General features: G+C 51.3%; 1 protein-coding gene and 2 long non-coding RNA genes across 4 annotated transcripts in view; 2 read left to right on the plus strand and 1 right to left on the minus strand.

Moving 5' to 3' along the window:
• LOC122461445 overlaps positions 1 to 6247 on the plus strand; it is a 63812-nt gene extending 57565 nt beyond the window's left edge. The window contains exons 1-3 of one of the 2 annotated variants that reach the window (XR_006283345.1): positions 3701 to 3758; positions 5639 to 5733; positions 5892 to 6247. This is a non-coding gene — a long non-coding RNA (uncharacterized LOC122461445). Of the gene's footprint in view, positions 1 to 3700; positions 3759 to 5638; positions 5734 to 5891 lie in introns of those variants that run through there. The other variant, XR_006283341.1, reaches the window with a different exon arrangement.
• LOC102941373 (scavenger receptor cysteine-rich type 1 protein M130) overlaps positions 1 to 19709 on the plus strand; it is a 1272625-nt gene that overhangs the window by 883685 nt on the left and 369231 nt on the right. The window lies entirely within an intron of this gene.
• Positions 9311 to 11719, minus strand: LOC119567354. The gene is made up of 3 exons (XR_006283490.1): positions 10766 to 11719; positions 10456 to 10527; positions 9311 to 9349 (listed from the first exon to the last, which is right to left on the minus strand). It is a non-coding gene; the product is annotated as an uncharacterized LOC119567354 (long non-coding RNA).

Below are 19709 nucleotides of genomic sequence, written 5' to 3' on the forward strand. Positions count from 1 at the left end.
GCAGCACCGCGCCTGCCTTGCCCTCTGCCCTCCTTTATAAGGGCCCTTGTGGCCTGAAAAATTTGTTCAAAGTCCCCCCAGAGCTGAAGAGCCAGCTGTACCTTATTGCGGGCACCACGGGTGTGTTCTAAGAACTTCCGTAGTGCATGCCGCAGCTCATGGGGGGATGGGGTTACGGTTCCCGGGGTATTCCCCGGTGGGGTTCTTAATACAGCCTCGAGGTCCGCTAAGGCGGGTAGGCAGGGTGCGGACCACCGACGGGGCGTCTGACAGGCTGGGGTTATTAAATCCATTTCATGCCTTGGGGTGGAAGGGGATGGCGGGGGAAAAATTGCAACTCCTAATGGGTCGCGACTAAAAAGTGCAGAGACTGCTCCCTGGGGGGAATCTGCGACCCTAGGGGCAGCAGGAGCATTGCAGGAGGGGGTAAACTGGGTGGGGGCAGGGGAGGGGGCAGGGGCAGAGGTAAGGCTCTGGGATTCAGGAGGCAAGCAGCGAAAAGAAGGTGCCTCCTGAGCAGAGTCGAGGGTTAAGGGGTAAGGGAAGGGGCTCCCAGTAATGCTAGGCGCTGGCTCCATGGTGGTCTTGGCGGCCATCGCATCAAGTGGTGGACCACCTTCTGCAGGGTGCTCGCCCGGGAAAGCAATCAGGGGAAGGGAGCATGGGGAAAGGGGGGCTGGGGTGAGGTTGCCCAGCTCGAGGCCAGTCGGGAGTAGGTCATCCTCTCCCTGGGTGACCGGGGTCAAATCTAGGGCCTCAATCTCCGCATACACGGAGGAGAGGCCAACGCCTGCCACCCCGGGGGCCTCTCCGCTAGGGCCCGCCTCAACGGTCACTTTGGGGTTTGCGGGGGGTTCGGATGGCATCCGGGCAGAAGGGGCGTATTCAGGGGTCTCAGAGGGGAGGGTCTCCCGTGGAGGGGGGGTTCTGCCCTCCAAAGCCAGTCTGTCTTCCCCTCCTGACACCAGCGGATGGATCTCACTCGTGGTCGCAGCGGAGGGCTCGATATCAGTGCCTCCCTTCCTGGTCTTCCGGGGGGCTTCCGCGTCGGATGAATGCAGCGGAGCTCGAGCCTTCCGCTTGCCTCATTTCCCCTGGACTAGGTTCCAGCCCTCCATAGCGTCGTCTGGGGGCTGATTAGCAGGGGTCGTGTCGGGGGGCGGAGGCAATGGTTCAGGGGTTCGGGGGGGTAGCGGTGAGGCAGCATGAGGGGGGGGGGGGTTCTCCTTGGGGTCAGGCCTCTCCTATGCCCAATAATATCTTTGTCGCACCCTCCTCCATAGGCTCTGCCGAAGTGGAAATGGCAAGGGTGGGACTCCCTTGCTCGCCCGGGCGTTGTAAGGAAGAAGTCTCCTGGGCCCGGACGGGAGCAGCGATGGATTGAGTAGGAGGAGGGTTGGTTTCAGGTGCTGGGCAGCCAGGGGTGTCGGCAACAACGGGGCCGATATCCTGCCGGGTCTCGGGGGTCTCGGGTGCCCCTCCCCTCCGGGCCAAAGGGCAGTCTCTGCGGACATGCCCGGCCGAGCGGCAGAGGTAGCACCGGGCCTCTCCGGTGGAGTAGAAGACCCGATAGCGGGCTCCCTGGTAGGGGACTAGGAAGGACCCCTCGAGCGCCTCCCCGTCACGCACCCCCGCTGGCGGTAGAAGCTGCACTTGCCGGCGGAAAGAAAGGACGTGACGGAGGGTGGGGTCCTTGCAGCCCAACGGGAGAAAGCTGATGACAGAGGTAAGTTTTCCTAGGGCGGAGAGAGCGGGTAACAGGGCAGCATTGGGTAAAAAGGGAGGAACGGAGGTGAGAACGAGGCGAACGCCCAGGTCTTCTAGCGGCTCTAGGGGGACGAACACCCCCCCCCACCGCCAGGCCCCTCTCCACCGCCTCCTGGGCGGCAGCCTCCGTAGCTAAGAAAAAAACGACCTTCCCATACATCTTGGAGGCCGCCACAATAGCCGTGGGTCCTACCACCTTCGCCAACGCCTGCACGTACGTCTCCACGTGGGGTGAGGTGGGCACCAGGAGGCAACGGACACCGTGCTTCCTGGTCAAGGCGGAAAAAGGGCCCCGGCTGCTGGTGATGGTAGCGGAGGCAGTGGGTGGGCGAGATGACGAGGCGGCAGGCGAGGGGGAACCTGCCACCGCCCAGGCATACGTCCTGGGGCCCAGGGGAGGGGCACTCGCAGAGCTGGTGGAGGGAACTGCGGGGAGGGGCGCCGCGGTCGATGACGAGGCCACGGCTGTGGGGGCAGCCCCTGCCATGGAGGGCCCAGATGTTTTAGCGGGGCCCTTTCCTTTCTGCCCACCCTGGCTTTTGCGGCCAGCTGGCAGGGGGTTCTTAGAACCTGAAGGGGCAGTGGGGCACAGCAGCAGCAGTAATCGCCCCGGTGCCTCCTGCTGCCGGTGCCCCAGCGGGGGCGGTGGCAAGTATTTTAACAATCGTGGTGGGGGGGCGGGGGAGGTTGGGGGTTGGGCAGGGGGGGGTGGGGGAGAAACAACTAAATTTGCTAAAGGGGCCTCGCCCCTCTCATTCCCCGCCATTGTAAGCAGGGAGAGACGGGGAGACACCGGAAGAAAGGGGGAGGGGGAAGCGAATTAACCACTCCTCCCTACTAGGCTACAGGCGAGGGAAGGGGGGGAAATACCAAATGGGGTGGACAAGCGGGGGGGGGGGGGAATCCAAGAATAGGGACAGGCTGTAAAATAAGCAGTCCGGGGGCGGGGGGTGCAAACCCACGCACGTTTGTCCAAAGAGTCTCGTTTGGTCGGCTGTTATGTCCGGTCCGAAAGGCAAAGTCCAAAGCAAACAGCTGGATCCGAAGGCAGATGGCAGATTGCCAGCAGGGACGAAGCGGCGGGGGGCCGTGACAGTTGTAGTAATGGTGGGGGGGGGGGTGAGGGGGGCACCGATGGATCAGGGGGCAGCTTATTGCCACACCCCCTGTGCCACCACAAACGCAATTAAAACACAGTCAAACTCCCCCCCACGAGAGTAGAATTCGAAAAATTACTCAGTCTTACGGTCCCCTTCACGATGATTTATAGCTTCTTAAATTATTTCTCCTGTCTTCTGAAATCCTTCTTCTCCGGCCATGTTGGCTGTGTTCCAAGGCTTCTGGCATGCTAAGAATGTTGTAGAGATAGTCCGAGCTGCCAGCAAAGCGGCTGGGTCTGGGGGCTTCCACTCCCCGCTCCGGATGGCAAAATCGGCAATCTTCCCCCCCCCCTCTTCCGGGGGGTTCAGCTAAGGCAAATAGCTGCGCCCAAAAGCAGGCGTGGGGGGGGCGGGTGCTGGCAGCAAGCTGGAGGCCGACCAGCACGTAAACGGCAAGAAGAAAAAACAACAACAAAGCAAACCAAAACAAAAAGCGTCTGGCCCGGTCAAGGGGGGGAACTAAGACAGGGTCCAAAAGTAAGAAAAATCCAGGCCAGGGGGCTTTAGGAAAGAAAAGAAAGCAGATAGCTGAGGAGCAAGCGAGGGACGGTCCCGTTTCCCGTAACAGGGGCGGTTCCAGAACAATCAGGAACCTTCTGGAGACAATTAAGACAGGCTGATTAGAACACCTGCAGCCAATCAAGAAGCTGCTAGAATCAATTAAGGCAGGCTGATCAGGGCACCTGGGTTTTAAAAAAGAGCTCACTTCAGTTTGTGGTGTGCATGTGAGGAGCTGGGAACAAGAGGCACTAGGAGCTGAGAGTGAGAATGCGGACTGTTGGAGGACTGAGGTGTACAAGCATCATCAGATACCAGGAGGAAGGTCCTATGGTGAGGATAAAGAAGGTGTTGGGAGGAGGCCATGGGGAAGTAGCCCAGGGAGTTGTAGCTGTCGTACAGCTGTTCCAGGAGGCACTCTAGGCAGCTGCATTCCACAGTGCCCGGGGCTGGAAGCCAGAGTCTAGGGCGGGCCCGGGTTCCCCCCAAATCCTCCCAACTCCTGGTCAGACACAGGAGGAGTCAACCTGGACTGTGGGTTCAGAAAAACGGCCAAGCTGAGGGCTGCCGTGAAGCTCCAAGGCGAGCAAATCCGCCAATAAGTGCAAGACCCACCAAGATAGAGCAGAAACTTTGTCACTATATCTATCTATCTATATCTATCTGTGATTGGGTGCCCACCCCACACAAGGCCTTGAGGGGTTAAAGTGGCTAGGCAGGACAATTAACTTCCCAGGCTGTGCCTGAAGAATAGGACTGCCAACTTTCTACTCGCACAAAAACGAACACTCTTGCCCTGTGCCCTGCCCCCCCTCCTCTGAGGCCATGCCCCCCTTTTCTGAGGCCATGCCCCCCACTCACTCCATCCTGTTGTTGTCCCCACTCTGTCGTTCACTTTCTCCACCCTCCCTCCCTCACTCACTCACTTCTCATTTACACTAGGCTGGCTCAGGGAGCTGGGATGTGGGTTCCAGTGTGGGGCAGAAATGAGGAGTTCAGAGTGAGGGAGGGGGCTCCAGGCTGAGTCAGTGGGTTGGGATGCAAGAGGGGGTGAGGGCTCCAGCTGGGGGTGCAGGATCTGGTGCCGGGCCAGGGATGAGGGATTTGGGGTGTAGGAATGTGACCAAAGGATTCATAGAGCAGGAGGGGGATCAGGGCTGGAGTAGTGGGTTGGGGTGTGGGGGGGCAGAGTGAGGGCTCTGGCTGTGGGTGCGGGCTCTGGGGTGGGGCTGGTGATGAGGGGTTTGGGGTGCAGGATTGTGCTCTTGGTTGGGACTGAGGGCTTCGGAGGGTGGGAGGGGGACCAGGGCTGGGCCAGGGGGTTAGGGGAGGGGGTCGGGGGTGCAGGCTCTGAGCCGCACTTACCTGAAGCAGCTCCCAGAAACAGTGACATGTCCTTCCTCTGGTTCCTGTGCATAGGAGCAGCCAGGGAGCACTGCCCCCGCAGCTCCCGTTGGCCACAGTTCCCAGCCAATGTTGAGCTGCAGGGGTGGCACTTGGGGTGGGGGCAGTGTGCAGAGCCCCCTAGCTGCCCCTACGGGCAGAAAGGGGGAATCCAGATAAGTAGGAAGAAGCACAGAGAAACTGCAGCACGGAGTAGGACCATACAGCCCTTGGATGCTTGTTAGAGGGTTGCATGGCTGGAAGCCAGTGTAGAGGCAGGCCCGGGTTCCCTATCAGCCACTGGGAAGTGGCCCAGGGTGCTGGGGATGCCAGCTGGACAGCTCGTCCACAAGGACTTTGAATTCCCTGGAAGGGGAGAACCTTCGTGGCTCAGCCCTCTGGCCAGGTCACTAAAAGGAAACTGCAGCTCGAAGAGTGAGAGGGGCCATAGGGTGAAAGAGATGACGGGTAGAGACACCATCAGAGAAGGGTAGTGCCTGGCAAGAGCTAATCCCCAGAGCTGCCAGGAGCAGGCATCACGTGCAGTGAGTTGACCCCGTGAAAATATCCAAAGATGGCGTTGGTCCTTTTGGCCACAGCATGGCACTGGGATTTCATGCTGAGTTGTTTGTCTGCTATGACACCTAAATCCTTTTCCGGGTCACAGAAATATGACCTTGCATTTTATTAAAGCTCAGAGTTTGAATGGACCCAGCTTACCAAGTGATCCAGATCATAATATCTCTCTATCATCCCCCACTTATACAAGGGAATCCCCTACTCAGTCACCTTCACCTGCTGCTGTCCCTGTTCTCTTTCCTTTTCTCCAGGATCTGCAGGTGTCATTTTTGGGGGAGTTCTCCTCCTCTCTTGCCCTGGAACAGGGTAGCACAGCCCCTGAGATTTCCCTCCTCAGTCTCCACGGGTCAGTGACATGTCTCAGTAATGTCTTCTTAATTTTTCTCTTTTCGAAAGTAAATTGCTGTATTTCTGTGTCTTCATATGACCCCCTGACCCTGTTGAATGCAGATGATTGGAAACTCCTTCTCTCATCATTTCTATTTCCATTCTATACTTCAACAGATGAAGTGACCAAACTGCATGCAGGATTGGTGGTGAAGGAAAGAAAGATATTTCTGTGAAATAGCGATGTACTCTGCAAGCATTCTGGTATTGATTTCACTGAGGGTTCATCCAGAGAACACTTCTGGCTTCTCCACTAGTCAGGACTGAGCTCAGCATTGACTTTAAACTATATTTGTAGATTGTCATGGAAGTAAATATTCCACTGTGTGAAAACGATCGGTTTTACTGGGGTTTCTAGTAACAACTCAGTGACTTGTTACTTGTTTTAGCCTTATTGCTTCAGTGGAAACCCAGATTCTTATTAACCCTCCTCTTGTCATTATTTTCTATAAAATTTATTTATTGTCCTAGCAGAAATATTCATCCTCTGTATTTATCGCTAATGGGGAATTCTTTTTACCGTTTCCTTCAGTTCAGGTGGGAATTACCCAGAGAGAATTTCCGATTTATCTCCTTGGATTCAGGGAAAGTTTCAGATCTGAATTAGGTTTAGTAACAACCATGTTGCTCATCTCAGAATGTTCTCTTGCTGGTGTCTCACTGTTAACCACATGCTTGACAGAACATTCAGTGTCAACCCACCTCCCATCAAACAGCCGGCCATACCCAGAGGTGGCCCATCCTTGTCTCTTGGTTTGTTGTATCTCAGCCTCTCCCTGTGATGAACCCTGGAAACTGCACAATTCATCTGGCAAGAAACACTTCCACAACAGGGAAGACTTTCAGAAAGGATTTAATATGCAAAAAGGCACAAATTCAAGATGAAGAAATTACAGGCATAAAAAAGCAGGAAACTTCCACCTCTTGAAACAATGGAAAATTATACAAAGAAAGTTTATGAATCTTTTCCCTCTCACACTTGTATTTCTTGCAACTTCACACAAATCTTATAGAAACACCTGCTTTGTCTGTCAGACTGGAAAGGACTGTCTCTGGACCATCATAACAGAGGGAGCATTTCTAAGAGAAAGAGGGGAAGCGTTTACATCAGCACAAGGTTATTTTCTCCAATCACATTATTCTGATATTGATCCCCCAGAGTCACAATGTCCCACATCATCATAACCAGTGTCTCCCACAGACAGGAACAGGGTTTCCTTCTCCATCCCAGATACACCTTCACTCCTTCGTGAGTGCAGACTCCCACCTGAAAATACCAAGGGAGACACATACAGTCAGTGGATCCATTCTATGGTGATGGGCAGCAGCAGAGCAAGGCGGCATTTACAGTAGTGGTTCTCAAACTTATTTGATCACCTCCCTTCTTTGTGTCCATTGTAGTTGACGCCCCCCACCCCCACCACACAAGTACATACACCGATTTACAAAAATCAACGTCCAACTCTCACTAAATATGAAAAGCAGTCGGGCATTGAATCACAAAGAGCCATGTAAGTACATAGCTCCCTGGCTGCCGAGCTCTGAAGGCAGCACTACCGCCAGCAGCAGCGGAGAAGTAAGAGTGGCAACACCATACGCTGCCATCCTTACTTCTGCGCTGCTGCTGGTTGCAGCGCTGCCTTCGAAGCTGGGCGCCTGGAAAGTAGCCGCTGCTCTCTGCTCTGGCTTCTCATGCTGCCCCACAATATATTCTGTGCTCCACAGTTTGAGAACCTTTGCTTTACGGTGTGGGTTAGGAATTGTTCCCCCTTCAGTCGTCTGGCTTGGTCTAGAACGAGTTCTAATCCATCATCTCGATACACAGTCTAGAAATTAAAACCTTTGGTTTCCAGACCAGCTAACACTGCCAAGTGCCAGCTATAGCTACCTGTAAATTTGTGAAAAAAATCCCAAGCACTTACCAGCCAGGAGCACTTACTTAAGGACATCAGAACTGTCACTCTGCCCTAACAATGAAGATAAGCATCAAGTACTAAGCAATGCACATTTCATCACCACTGCACCTCCTCTGCTCGTGGCACAACAGGGAGGGGAGTGGAAATTTAGGCCAAGGATAATGGGCTAAGCCCGACTTTTACAGGAAGTGTCATGGGCTCTTTAGCATTTGTGCAGCAGTAACATGACTTTGGTTTTAAGATTCTGCCCAAAAGATACACGTTCAGTAAAGAGGTAGGAATCCAGTACATCAAGAGTAGGGCAGCCACTCAAGGATTTGAACCTAGAGCTTGAGGGAATCCGAGCTATCTTGCTGGTTTGACCACGAAGTACCACCCAGCACAGATCCTACTTTTCCTCTCTCTATTTCCGGCACTGAAGCCTCTTCCTTGAGGGAATGGAGAGATGAGAGAAGGAGAGTTTTTCCTCACAGGCATTGGATTGGCCAGGGCTGTTCCCTTGCTGTGTACCCCACATTTCCAGCTACCCCACTCTGCAGAGACACTGTGAAGTGCAAACAGTTCTCCACTCACCTGTCTGTGCATCCCTGTCAGTTGCCCCAGTGCCTTTTTCATCATTCTGCCCCAAGCCAGGGTCACCTTCAGGGACAGACACTTCTCTGGCATCATCGTAAACAGCCCCTGGGACATCTCCAGGCAGGGCAGGGGCATCTGACGTGAAGATGGGAAGTAATTAAGAGAATATTCACAGTGAAGACAGAAATAAACTACAAGCTGCAGATGCACCAGCCTCACTGGTCCCTGGGGATCTCTCAGCACTTAACTTCCACCTTCAGGGCATTAGAGAAGCCCTCCTCTGGAACCCTCAGCCTGGGGGATTTCACATATCACATTGATTTGATATATTTCAGGAGCAAATTGAGAGGATCCTAGAGCTCCCAGATTACAAGCGCGGGGCTGGGGGAGGTCTAGAAAGGGGTGACTGGGATCTAGTCCAGAGGGATTGCTCCACAAGGCATTTGGTTACAATAATTACAAAGAGAAATGACTTGGAATTACCCAGAGCTTGTCCCCGGCTTCATAAACTTGACATTACTTTAAAAATGACTTTTCAGTGCATTCTCCTGATAAAGTTTACCCAATAAACTGCCATCAGTCTCCAAGGCACTGACACCACTTGGAGCTGAACCAGCTAATAAGGTTGGGACATGGGTCCTTGGGTGTAAAATCTCTATGTCCCCGCCAGCACAGCGTGTCTGACACAGATGTATATAAGCTGGGACAGTGACCTGAGCCAAGTATAGCGTGGGCAGCTCCTGAGCAAACTGCTCCTTCAGTCCCGCAAAGGGCCTTTATTATGCCTTTGGACATCACATGCTTCCCTACACCTGGGCCTCCACACAGCTCTTGACATGCACCTGGTCAGCGCCCCCAGCGTTATGCCAATAGAAAATACTAGTGGGTGAACTTTCCTGGTTTTCTTAACAAACCACTGTCGTCCCTCCTGGGAAATACAGTTAGTTTTTCGTCAGGGTGACGTTGCTTCCAGGAGGCGGATTCACTGCTCACCTCGGCCGTCTGGAGTCTGGGGGACGTCGTTCAAGGCAGGCTCCTCCACGTTATCGTAATCCAACTGGGACCCCCCTGGGGAACCTCCCTCTGGAACAGCAAACACCACACTCAGCCCATGGCACCAGCAGCGTCTCTTCAGCGCAGGTGGCCCTTCTAACTAGAGCTGTGTATCATGGCACGTGAGAGGGGAAGTTGCAGGGGCCCATGGGGAGAAGGGCACAAGTCAGAGAACTACAGTGAAACAGGAGTCCCAGAAATAACTCGGGGCCAGGCGGGTCCCTGCAGAATCCAACAGCAGCTCTTTCATGTGTTTCCATGGGAGCAGGATCTGGGCTTGTGCTGAGATAACAGGTTGGAACACGGGCGCTGCCAGGCCAGAGCCGGCCTGTGTGAATCCAGCTGATCTCTGCAGACAGGTTTGAATTTTCCTGTTTCACTGGGGAGGAGGAACCTCCCCTCTGCAGGAATTAAAGCTCCCACTGGGAGATCATTGGCCTGATCATTTGTGAGCTCCTGCTCTCCACTAGCCTCTCAGGCAGCCCAGGGCTCAGCTTGGCAGCGCTCCAGCTTCTCAGCAGAACTGGCTCATCTGCTCAATGTCCCCCCACCCAGCCGCAGGTTAAACTCCCACAGGGCCCAAATCATGGACTCCCTTGAGAGCAGTTGGGGTAGAAATGCCGCCCTGTTTATAATTAGAGATGGGACCAGGCCGTGAAGTTCAGGTCCAGGATTTTGCTTCAGCCTGTTATAGCGACAGGTGCCAGCCCCAAAACTGAGATTCAGAGCTGGGGAGCAGAATCTGCAAATCCCTCCGCCCCCTAAAGTTCTGGTGGGTTCGGATCAGTGAGTTGGGCTGAGCCCATCTGTAATTATAACATAGGACAATCTTCCTCTCTCTCTTGGGACAAGAGATGAGCCCTGCTGGGAACTGACGGCTTTCCTCCCAAAGAGACTGACCCATCTCCTCCAGCTCCTCACCTGGGAAGCCACTCCCAGGGACCTGTGCTCAGGAGATGGTCACATGTTCCTATCCTGAGATTCTGACAGAAATCCTGTTCAATGGGATCAGACCCGACTGTGTAAAATGGGAACCGTGTGAGAAGGAACGGCTGCAATTGCAGAAAGTGTGGTAGATATTCTGTTCTCTGCCCAGATTTGGGTCTCTCGGGATGAGTCTGCCCCTCCCGCATTACCTTGTTCTGATCCAGGATCGTTTTCCCCCTCGCTGTCCCCGGTGTAATACTGCAGCTTCGTCACTGAGTCATCTGAATAGGAGAGTGGAGAGATGAGAACCAGAAATTCATCACAGTGAGAACAGCAGAACTGTGGGACTGGGAACACATCCGGGGCCTGGAGCAGGATTTCCAGTCTCAGACTATACCTTCTTCTACAGGACATGGTGACTCACAGCAACTCTGAGCAGTGAGAGGCTGAAACAGACTCCCCAAGAGAAATCTCCATGTTATTGTGGTAAATGTGACTGAGCAGATGACACAATCTGACCTGAAAGATGCTGGGGTGAGTGAAGGGCCCGTCTCTGGCTGCTGATCCAGGGAAGTTCCACAATGGTCCTGGCCTCCTCAGCCACAGAGGGGACTCCTCCTTCTTAAGGATAAATACCCACCTCCCCCATGAATCAGTCGATCAGCTCTCCGTGGTGTTCCCAGATTAAACCAAGAAAGGCCCAGAGAAGAGTCTGTGATTCATAAATTTGTTAATCTCTACGGTGCCACGAGTACCCCTTTTCTTTTTGTGATTCACTGTAACCATCTTGGCAGTGATGCTGGGAGATGCCCTCAGCATGTTCCCAGAGCCCCACCACAGCACAGCCCTGGGGCAGGATGTTCCCATCAGACATTGAGACAAAATGGCACAAAGGATAAAAGGGCCAGGACTCAAAGTCATGAGGCTCTCCTGGGCTGATCTCTCTGCTCCGGGGGCAGGAGGGAGCTGACACAGCAGACCAGTGGCTGCGGTGGGAGGGGGGCAAAGAACATCCCCTGCTCCAGTGCTCCAAAGAAGTTTTCAAATGATAGTTTAGCCTGCCCCAGACAGTCGCTTTCCTGACCCCTCACTGGTTACATGCCAAGGCTGCAGGATGGGCAGATGGGAAATTAACTGTCCCTAGAAATGGGACACTCAGTGTACGGTGGGAAGGAAACCCATCTCTCTCAGTCTACATGAGTAACTGCTGGTCTCACCACAGACCCAGCTCCCACAGCTAGAGCTTGGCAAAAAAAACAGATGGTTTGGTTTTCTGACCATTGGGGGAAAAAAGCAAAACATAAGATTGTTTTGAGTTGAGCAAAAAATGACTTTTTTGGCAATTTTTGGGAAATGCAAAAGTAAAAAAAAAGTTTAATGTTGAATGAAACCATTTGGTGTTCTTTTGGATATTCGTTAATTTTTGTTTATTTGTTTTTTTCCCCAATAATATTAAAGGAAATTTCTAATGGAAAAGTAATATCCAATTGAAAAAAACAAAATGTTTTGTTTAGAAAAAAGAAAGGAAGACTTGTGGCACCTTAGAGACTAATCAATTTATTTGAGCATGAGCTTTCGTGAGCTACAGCTCACTTCATCGGATGCATCGGATGTTTAGAAAGTGTTGAAATGAAATGAATCGTTCTGTGTGTATTTGGAACAATTGGGTGAAATCAACAGGAGTTTGTGAAATGTTTCGGTGTCTCTGAATCTGCATTTTTTACCAAAACATTTTGCAATGGAGACTTGTGCCCAGCTCCAATGACAAGCTCACAGGTCGGAAGCTGCAGTGATTTAACTCTGGGTCAGGGCCTCAGATGGACAGGGCGTTAGATAGCTGCTGCCTGTTAAGAGTGAGACCCACAGACCTGAGCGACTGAACATCTCCTGCTTCTCTCTCATCAGGTTATAATCAATCTCCTCGTACACGGCCTCAGAGAAGGGATCCAAGGGTCTTCTGGAGCCTGAAAACAAAGGGCAGGGTTTGCACAGGGTCATTGAAACCAGAGAAGGGAAACACTAAGGGATCATCCATCCCCTCCCCTTGGGTCCAGTGCAAGCCTGAACCCTACCGCACATTCCCAGTGCTGGAATTTAAATGAGCCAGGTGACAGGGTTTCTTTCCACAACAGCCCTTTGATGACGGTTCCCAGGGCTAATTCGCTGTCAGGAAGCTTCCTCACATTAATCTTAAATGTTTTTTAATCTCATCTCATTATTTCTGGCTTTTCCCCTTTGGAGCAGCTTAAATAATTCTTCCCCCACGCAGGTGTTTATCTGCAAAATGGTGAGAACATCTTTTTTTTCATCGAGTTTAAGGCCAGAAGGGGACATTAGAACATCTAGTCTGACCTCCTGTATAACACAGGCCACTGCATTTCACCCAGATACCCCGAGGTTTGAGCCCAAAGTTGCAGTTAGACTAAAGCATTTCAGTCCTCAGGAAAATAAACTATTGTGTGCCACAGGCAGAAGGCAGGAGCGAGTAAGGTACCACCAATGCCCAAGGGCCCCGCAGTGGCAGGGAAGTGATTACTCGAGAGATGCCTTGATAATCCTGGCAGGTGATCCACGCTCCATGCTTCAGAGGAAGAGGAAAATCCCCCAAGGTCCCTTTTTGCCCATCTGACCTGGGGGGGGGGGCGGAATTCCTTCCTGACCCCAAATCTGACAATTGGTTTGACCCTGAACATGTGGAAAAGACACACCAGCCAGATATCTTCGAAAGAGGTTTCTCTGTATCACCTCAGAGGACTGGTCCAGACCATCCAGTGACACATATCGCTCTGTAGCTAATGTCTGATGCTTAGAGGGAGGGATAGCTCAGTGGTTTGAGCATTAGCCTGCTAAATCCAGGGTTGAGAGTTCAATCCTTGAGGGGGGCATTTAGGGATCTGAGGCAAAAATTGGGGATTCGTCCTGCTTTGAGCAGGGGGTTGGACTAGGTGACCTCCTGAGGTCCCTTCCAGTGCTGATATTCTATTCTATGAAAACGAAAAAAAACACAAAGATGGGGGCTTCCCAGAATTGCTTCCTGACCCCTGCAGGTGACTGGCTGAAGCCCTGAAGCAAGAGATCTGATTATAGTCATTGTCTTACTGCAAAGTTGTGACTGTTACATGTATGTTGATGGCAGTCCCATCCTCTATCTTCTTGCCAAGGAGCTGGTAGCTAATGTTTGTATAAAGTGTGTTATAGATGTAAAATCCCCTACAAGTGCCAGCTTTGAGTACAAGACAGTAAAATGCTCCTTTCCCACACTTCTCCTTCCTAAGATTGTCTTTTCTACTGGATCACTCTCTTCAAAACTATTTACCACAGCTCTATTTTTATACACCTTTTTTCCTTGACAATATTTCCAGTTTCTCTCAGTCCCTTTTCCATGATGTCTCTCCTCACGATATTCAGATCCCCTCCCTGTTGGCAGATACTGCGGCTCCAGGCAGTATCTTTGGGAATCACTATATTAAAGCTATGAATGGTTTATGTTCTACTCCATGTCGGAGGGTTACCACAGCTCCTCCAGGAAGAAAAAACAGTGAGTGTGTGTGTGTGGGCAGGTGGGTGATTAAGGTGAATCACTGAGATTGTAAACAACTCCAGAAAGGTAACAACCTTCAGGGTGGTTTATACAGACTGGTTCAAACTGGGTTACCAGAGACCAAGAGACAAAGGAGGACTTCTGATATGAAAGGCTGAGTTTAAAAAGACTCAGGGCCTTCATTTTGATTCAGCAAATGGGCAGGACCTTCTGTCCATGGGGATCCCAACACTGAATCGTTGGAGGGATGTTGGTCTACCAGGCTGCCCATGAGGAAGATGGGTGAATTCTGATATGTTCAGCAAGTGTGGAGGAATTTTTATTGTTTTTAATGTTTTCTCTGTCATACTTTTATCCTAGGAATAAGGTGTAATCTGCTGAGAGAGAGCTGGGTGGTAAATTGTAACTGCTGGCAATGCCCTGCTCATAGCCCTTGGGGAGAAAGCACAGCATGGGGGCTGGCCTGTAGGCAGACTGGTTTGCTGGGGGTACCACAGTGGAAGGCAGGGGGCTGTGCAGTCTTAAAAACCCCTAGCCGCAAGGAAATGGGACGGGGGTTTCCCACCCAGAGACAGGTGATGGCTGGAGGCCTGAGTAGGGCACTCCTGGAGTGGATCACCGGAGGGTGGGGGCGGGTGGGGATACAGATGCCGTTTCTCTGAAACTGTAAAGGTCCCTAGCCAGTATCATCTCCAGATTTCATGGCTGGGCTGTTTCACTGCCAGACAGTTAATGAAGTATTCAACAAGAGAGGAGTTAAGAGGCACCCTTGGCCACCCCACCCAGCCTGGTATCGCCCCTCACCCTGACACCCTGCAGCCCCCCTGCTATTGCAGAAGCATTTCACACAGTGACACCAATCAGGACCCACCTCTGCGCTGTGCCCTGGCACTTTGCACCTGCGCCCCCAGGATGATTAAGACTACGCAGAGCAGGGCCCCCAGGATAATGCAGATGACCAAGGGCACCGTGACTCTCCCACTGTCGGTCGGAGGGTGGAGCAGGGGAGCTGGATGGAAATGAACATGCGACAGGGAGAGATTAGCCTGTGAGAGTAGGGGGAGTCCAGGGAGCTCCCCAGTCACTCATTGCAGGGCCCAGGACAGCAGGATAACGGGCTGGGACACAGTCTGTGCACCATGGGGGCAGCTCACAGGATGCTGTTTAAATCATGGGCCCTGCTCTGTCAGCTGGAGCCAGCAGACAGGAATCCTCTGGCTCAGCATGGCCTGCAGCTCCCACCCCGGTGTCATTCGCCCTCAGATGTCACAAGCCATGGAAAGGAGCTCCTTCCCTCAGGCTGCAGATTGCAGCTCCTCCTCTGTGACCCAGCACCAGGGAAATTTAACCCTTGATGGGAGGAGGGGGATGCTTTACCTGGGGTATTTGGAAAATCTGTCCTCTCTGTCAGACCTGCAAAATTAAAGGGAGGAAACTTGGAACCTGTAGTAAGGGGGAGGTGATGTGTTTGTTCCTGGGGGGATCCTCACCTCTGAGAGTCCCTGGTTGTCTCCAGCTGTCACCTCCACAAACTCCCTCACAGGAGCACAGGACCTGTTTGTTAGTGATTGGGGCAGGGAAAAGGAGGGGGAAAGGAGTCCAGGAGAGCTGGCTGTATTTTAAAGAAGCCTTATTGAGTTTACAGGGACAAACCATCCCGATGTGTAGAAAGAATAGTAAATACGGCCGGCGACCAGCGTGGCTTAAAAGTGAAATCCTTGCTGATCTTAAACACAAAAAAGAAGCTTACAAGAAGTGGAAGATTGGACAAATGACCAGGGAAGAGTATAAAAATAGTGCTCGGGGATGCAAGAGTGAAATCAGGAAGGCCAAATCACACCTGGAGTTGCAGCTAGCAAGAGATGCTAAGAGTAACAAGAAGGGTTTCTTCAGGTATGTTGGCAACAAGAAGAAAGTCAAGGAAAGCGTGGGCCCCTTACTGAATGAGGGAGGCAACCTAGTGACAGAGGATGTGGAAAAAGCTAATGTACTCAATGCTTTTTTTGCCTCTGTCTTCACAAACAAGGTCAGCTCCCAGACTACTGCACTGGGCAGCACAGCATGGGGAGGAGGTGACCAGCCCTCTGTGGAGAAAGAAGTGGTTCGGGACTATTTAGAAAAGCTGGACGAGCACAAGTCCATTGGGCCAGATGCGCTGCATCCGAGGGTGCTAAAGGAGTTGGCGGATGTGATTGCAGAGCCATTGGCCATTATCTTTGAAAACTCATGGCGATCGGGGGAAGTCCCGGACGACTGGAAAAAGGCTAATGTAGTGCCCATCTTTAAAAAAGGGAAGAAGGAGGATCCTGGGAACTACAGGCCAGTCAGCCTCACCTCAGTCCCTGGAAAAATCATGGAGCAGGTCCTCAAGGAGTCAATTCTGAAGCACTTAGAGGAGAGGAAAGTGATCAGGAACAGTCAGCATGGATTCACCAATGGCAAGTCATGCCTGACTAATCTAATTGCTTTCTATGACGAGATAACTGGCTCTGTGGATGAGGGGAAAGCAGTGGACGTGTTGTTCCTTGATTTTAGCAAAGCTTTTGACACGGTCTCCCACAGTATTCTTGCCAGCAAGTTAAAGAAGTATGGGCTGTTTGAATGGACACTAAGGTGGATAGAAAGCTGGCTAGATTGTCGGGCTCAACAGGTAGTGATCAATGGCTCCATGTCCAGTTGGCAGCCGGTATGAAGTGGAGTGCCCCAAGGGTCGGTCCTGGGGCCGGTTTTGTTCAATATCTTCATAAATGATCTGGAGGATGGTGTGGATTGCACCCTCAGCAAGTTTGCAGATGACACTAAACTGGGAGGAGAGGTAAATACGCTGGAGGGTAGGGATAGGATACAGAGGGCCCTAGACAAATTAGAGGATTGGGCCAAAAGAAATCTGATGAGGTTCAACAAGGACAAGTGCAGAGTCCTGCACTTACGATGGAAGAATCCCATGCATCGCTACAGACTAGGGACCGAATGGCTCAGCAGCAGTTCTGCAGAAAAGGACCTAGGGGTTACAGTGGATGAGAAGCTGGATATGAGTCAACAGGGTGCCCTTGTTGCCAAGAAGGCCAATGGCATTTTGGGATGTATAAGTATGGGCATTGCCAGCAGATCGAGGGACGTGATCGTTCCCCTCTATTCGACATTGGTGAGGCCTCATCTGGAGTACTGTGTCCAGTTTTGGGCCCCACACAACAAGAAGGATGTGGAAAAATTGGAAAGAGTCCAGAGGAGGGCAACAAAAATGATTAGGGGACTGGAACACATGACTTATGAGGAGAGGCTGAGGGAACTGGGATTGTTTAGTCTGCGGAAGAGAAGAATGAGGGGGGGATTTGATAGCTGCTTTCAACTACCTGAGAGGGGGTTCCAAAGAGGATGGCTCTAGACTGTTCTCAGTGGTAGCTGATGACAGAACAAGGAGTAATGGTCTCAAGTTGCAGTGGGGGAGGTTTAGGTTGGATATTAGGAAAAACTTTTTCACTAGGAGGGTTGTGAAACACTGGAATGCGTTACCTAGGGAATTGGTGGAATCTCTTTCCTTAGAAGTTTTTAAGGTCAGGCTTGACAAAGCGCTGGCTGGGATGATTTAGTTGGGGATTGGTCCTGCTTTGAGCAGGGGTTTGGACTAGATGACCTCCTGAGGTCTCTTCCAACCCTGATTTCTATGATTTAGGGCCCAAGTCCCTTGTGCTCTGTGCAGCAATGAGGACTCTCATAACAAGCCAGCACAGTGGGGCCTGTGATGGATGCAGGGGCTATGTGGGCTGATGCCTGAGCCAGTCTGACCCCACAAAGGTTCCACCCCTCAACATCTAGGATGCTCTGGTACTCAGGAGATGGGAGGGCCTGGTCTGGGACCAAAGGGGATGGGTGGGCTAAATCATCCTTTTCCCTGAATATTACAGCATGTAGCAGAAATATCTCCTGTCACTCACCTGAGCAATTCACAGCAGCATCTTCCTTGTGACCACAGTTACTCTCACCCCAGGGCTTCGCAGGACAGTCCCAGAGAGATGACTCTGTCCCTCTGCAATTCAACGTCTCCACCCAGATGGGACCAGTCCCCTCGCCCAATGCAGCCTCGCCCAGGGCAGATACAGCAGAGCCACAGCCCAGTTGTTTACACACAACGTTAGCATCCGCCATGTCCCAGGAGTCATCACAAACTGTTCCCCAGAAGCCACGGTACCAAACCTCCACTCTCCCCGAGCATCTGTCCTCTCCTCCCACGACGCGTAACTTGTCCTGGTCTACAAATGCAGAAACCTCACATGTTACTGGGACAACTTAGGGACCAAGAGGGAGACAGTGAGAAGCAGAGATACCTGTGCAGCTTGGAGAGTTCGGGCATTCGGCAAACAGGGTTTGAGTTGGTTTTGGTTTTTTTCCTATGGAGAGAAAAAGCTGAGGTGAATGCACTGGGTTGTGTGTGTGATGTGGGAGTAGAATTTATCTGTATTTTAAACCCCTAATTTCAGCACTGTATGAACTAGATGATCATAATGGTCCCTTCTGACTTAAATATCTATTTAAAAAAAACTGAAATGTGAATTCTGGGTCATTTAATACCTAATTAATTTGCTATTCAGCTGTTACTCAGACACACAGGCCAACATGCACCCAGACTTATGGGAGATTCCAGTTCTGACCCAAACTGCACAGCCTGGGTCCAGCTCTGATTGTTCATCCCAAAAGGATTAATAATAACAGAGCTGCCTAATTACAGTCTCTCGGGAGAGGCTTTTCTTGGCTCTCAGACTACCTTATCGCAGTGTCCAACACCGGTCTCTTTTAAAATTAATTGATTAACTTCCATGTTTCTTGTTAATCGGACAAATGCTTATTCCTATAAAACATCATGAAAATATGTTTGTATCTTGTGTTGAGAATTTAAATCTGCCTACACTGAGATGTGAACAACAACAAAAGTTCTATCCTAACCTTTCAATTAATTAAACACATCGTGTATATGTGGGTTTGCATACACGCATGCAGGTAGTTTCAGAATTACCAGTGCAAGAAATATGGGTCTCTTCTGCTCGGTTATCACACGACTTTGGATCCCAGGGCTCTGACGGGCACTGCCAGAGGGAGCTGTGCTTCTCACTGCATGCAACGTGGTCCAGCCACGTGGGACCAGAACCTGCTCCATATTCAAAGTCTCTTGCAATCTGCCCTCCGTCCCCACAGTTCAGCTGTTTGCAGACAATTTCTGGGGTGACTCCAGACATCTGATTGGAGCAAACACTGCCCCACGTCCCATTGTAGAAAACCTCCAGCCGCCCAGCACAGTCACTGTTGCTCACCAGCCTCAGATCTGTGAACTCTAGAAGGAAATGCAGAAAAAGAGAATTTAAATCATTTGATTCTGAAATGAACTGGGGTGTGAATAGTGAAATCCCAGCGATTGCTAATGATCCTGTGCCTCATTCTGCAGGAGCAACTGCTAGAGAACCACTCCAAGAGTAAGAGACTCTTTTAGACACTACAGGCCCCTTAGAAATACAGTGGGCATCTCTGGAAGGCCACCATTTACCAGCAGCTACATACAGATTGTAATAGAAAAAGGCTGGGAAGGATTGTGACATTGGCAGGCCAGATGCCAGCTCTTGCCGAGGCTGCAGGCCTTGGCTGAAAAGTTACAATCTCGTAGCTGGAGACTAGGCAGGGTCACATGTGTGTTAGTTTTGCTGAAAACAGGTATTAGTCTTGGAAGAATGTATTGAGTGTTTAGACTTTATGAAATGCTGGTTAGTTGCTGCAGGCATTAATCTCACTTGTAATGTCTGTGGTCCATGCTACAAGAACATATGTAAGTTTTGCTTTTGTCATAAATATAAAGGGAAGGGTAAACCCCTTTAAAATCCCTCCTGGCCAGAGGAAAAATCCTCTCACCTGTAAAGGGTTAAGAAGCTAAAGATA

The sequence above is a fragment of the Chelonia mydas genome, chromosome 1 (assembly GCF_015237465.2).
Source record: "Chelonia mydas isolate rCheMyd1 chromosome 1, rCheMyd1.pri.v2, whole genome shotgun sequence".
In the NCBI taxonomy this organism is placed as follows: Eukaryota; Metazoa; Chordata; order Testudines; family Cheloniidae; genus Chelonia; species Chelonia mydas.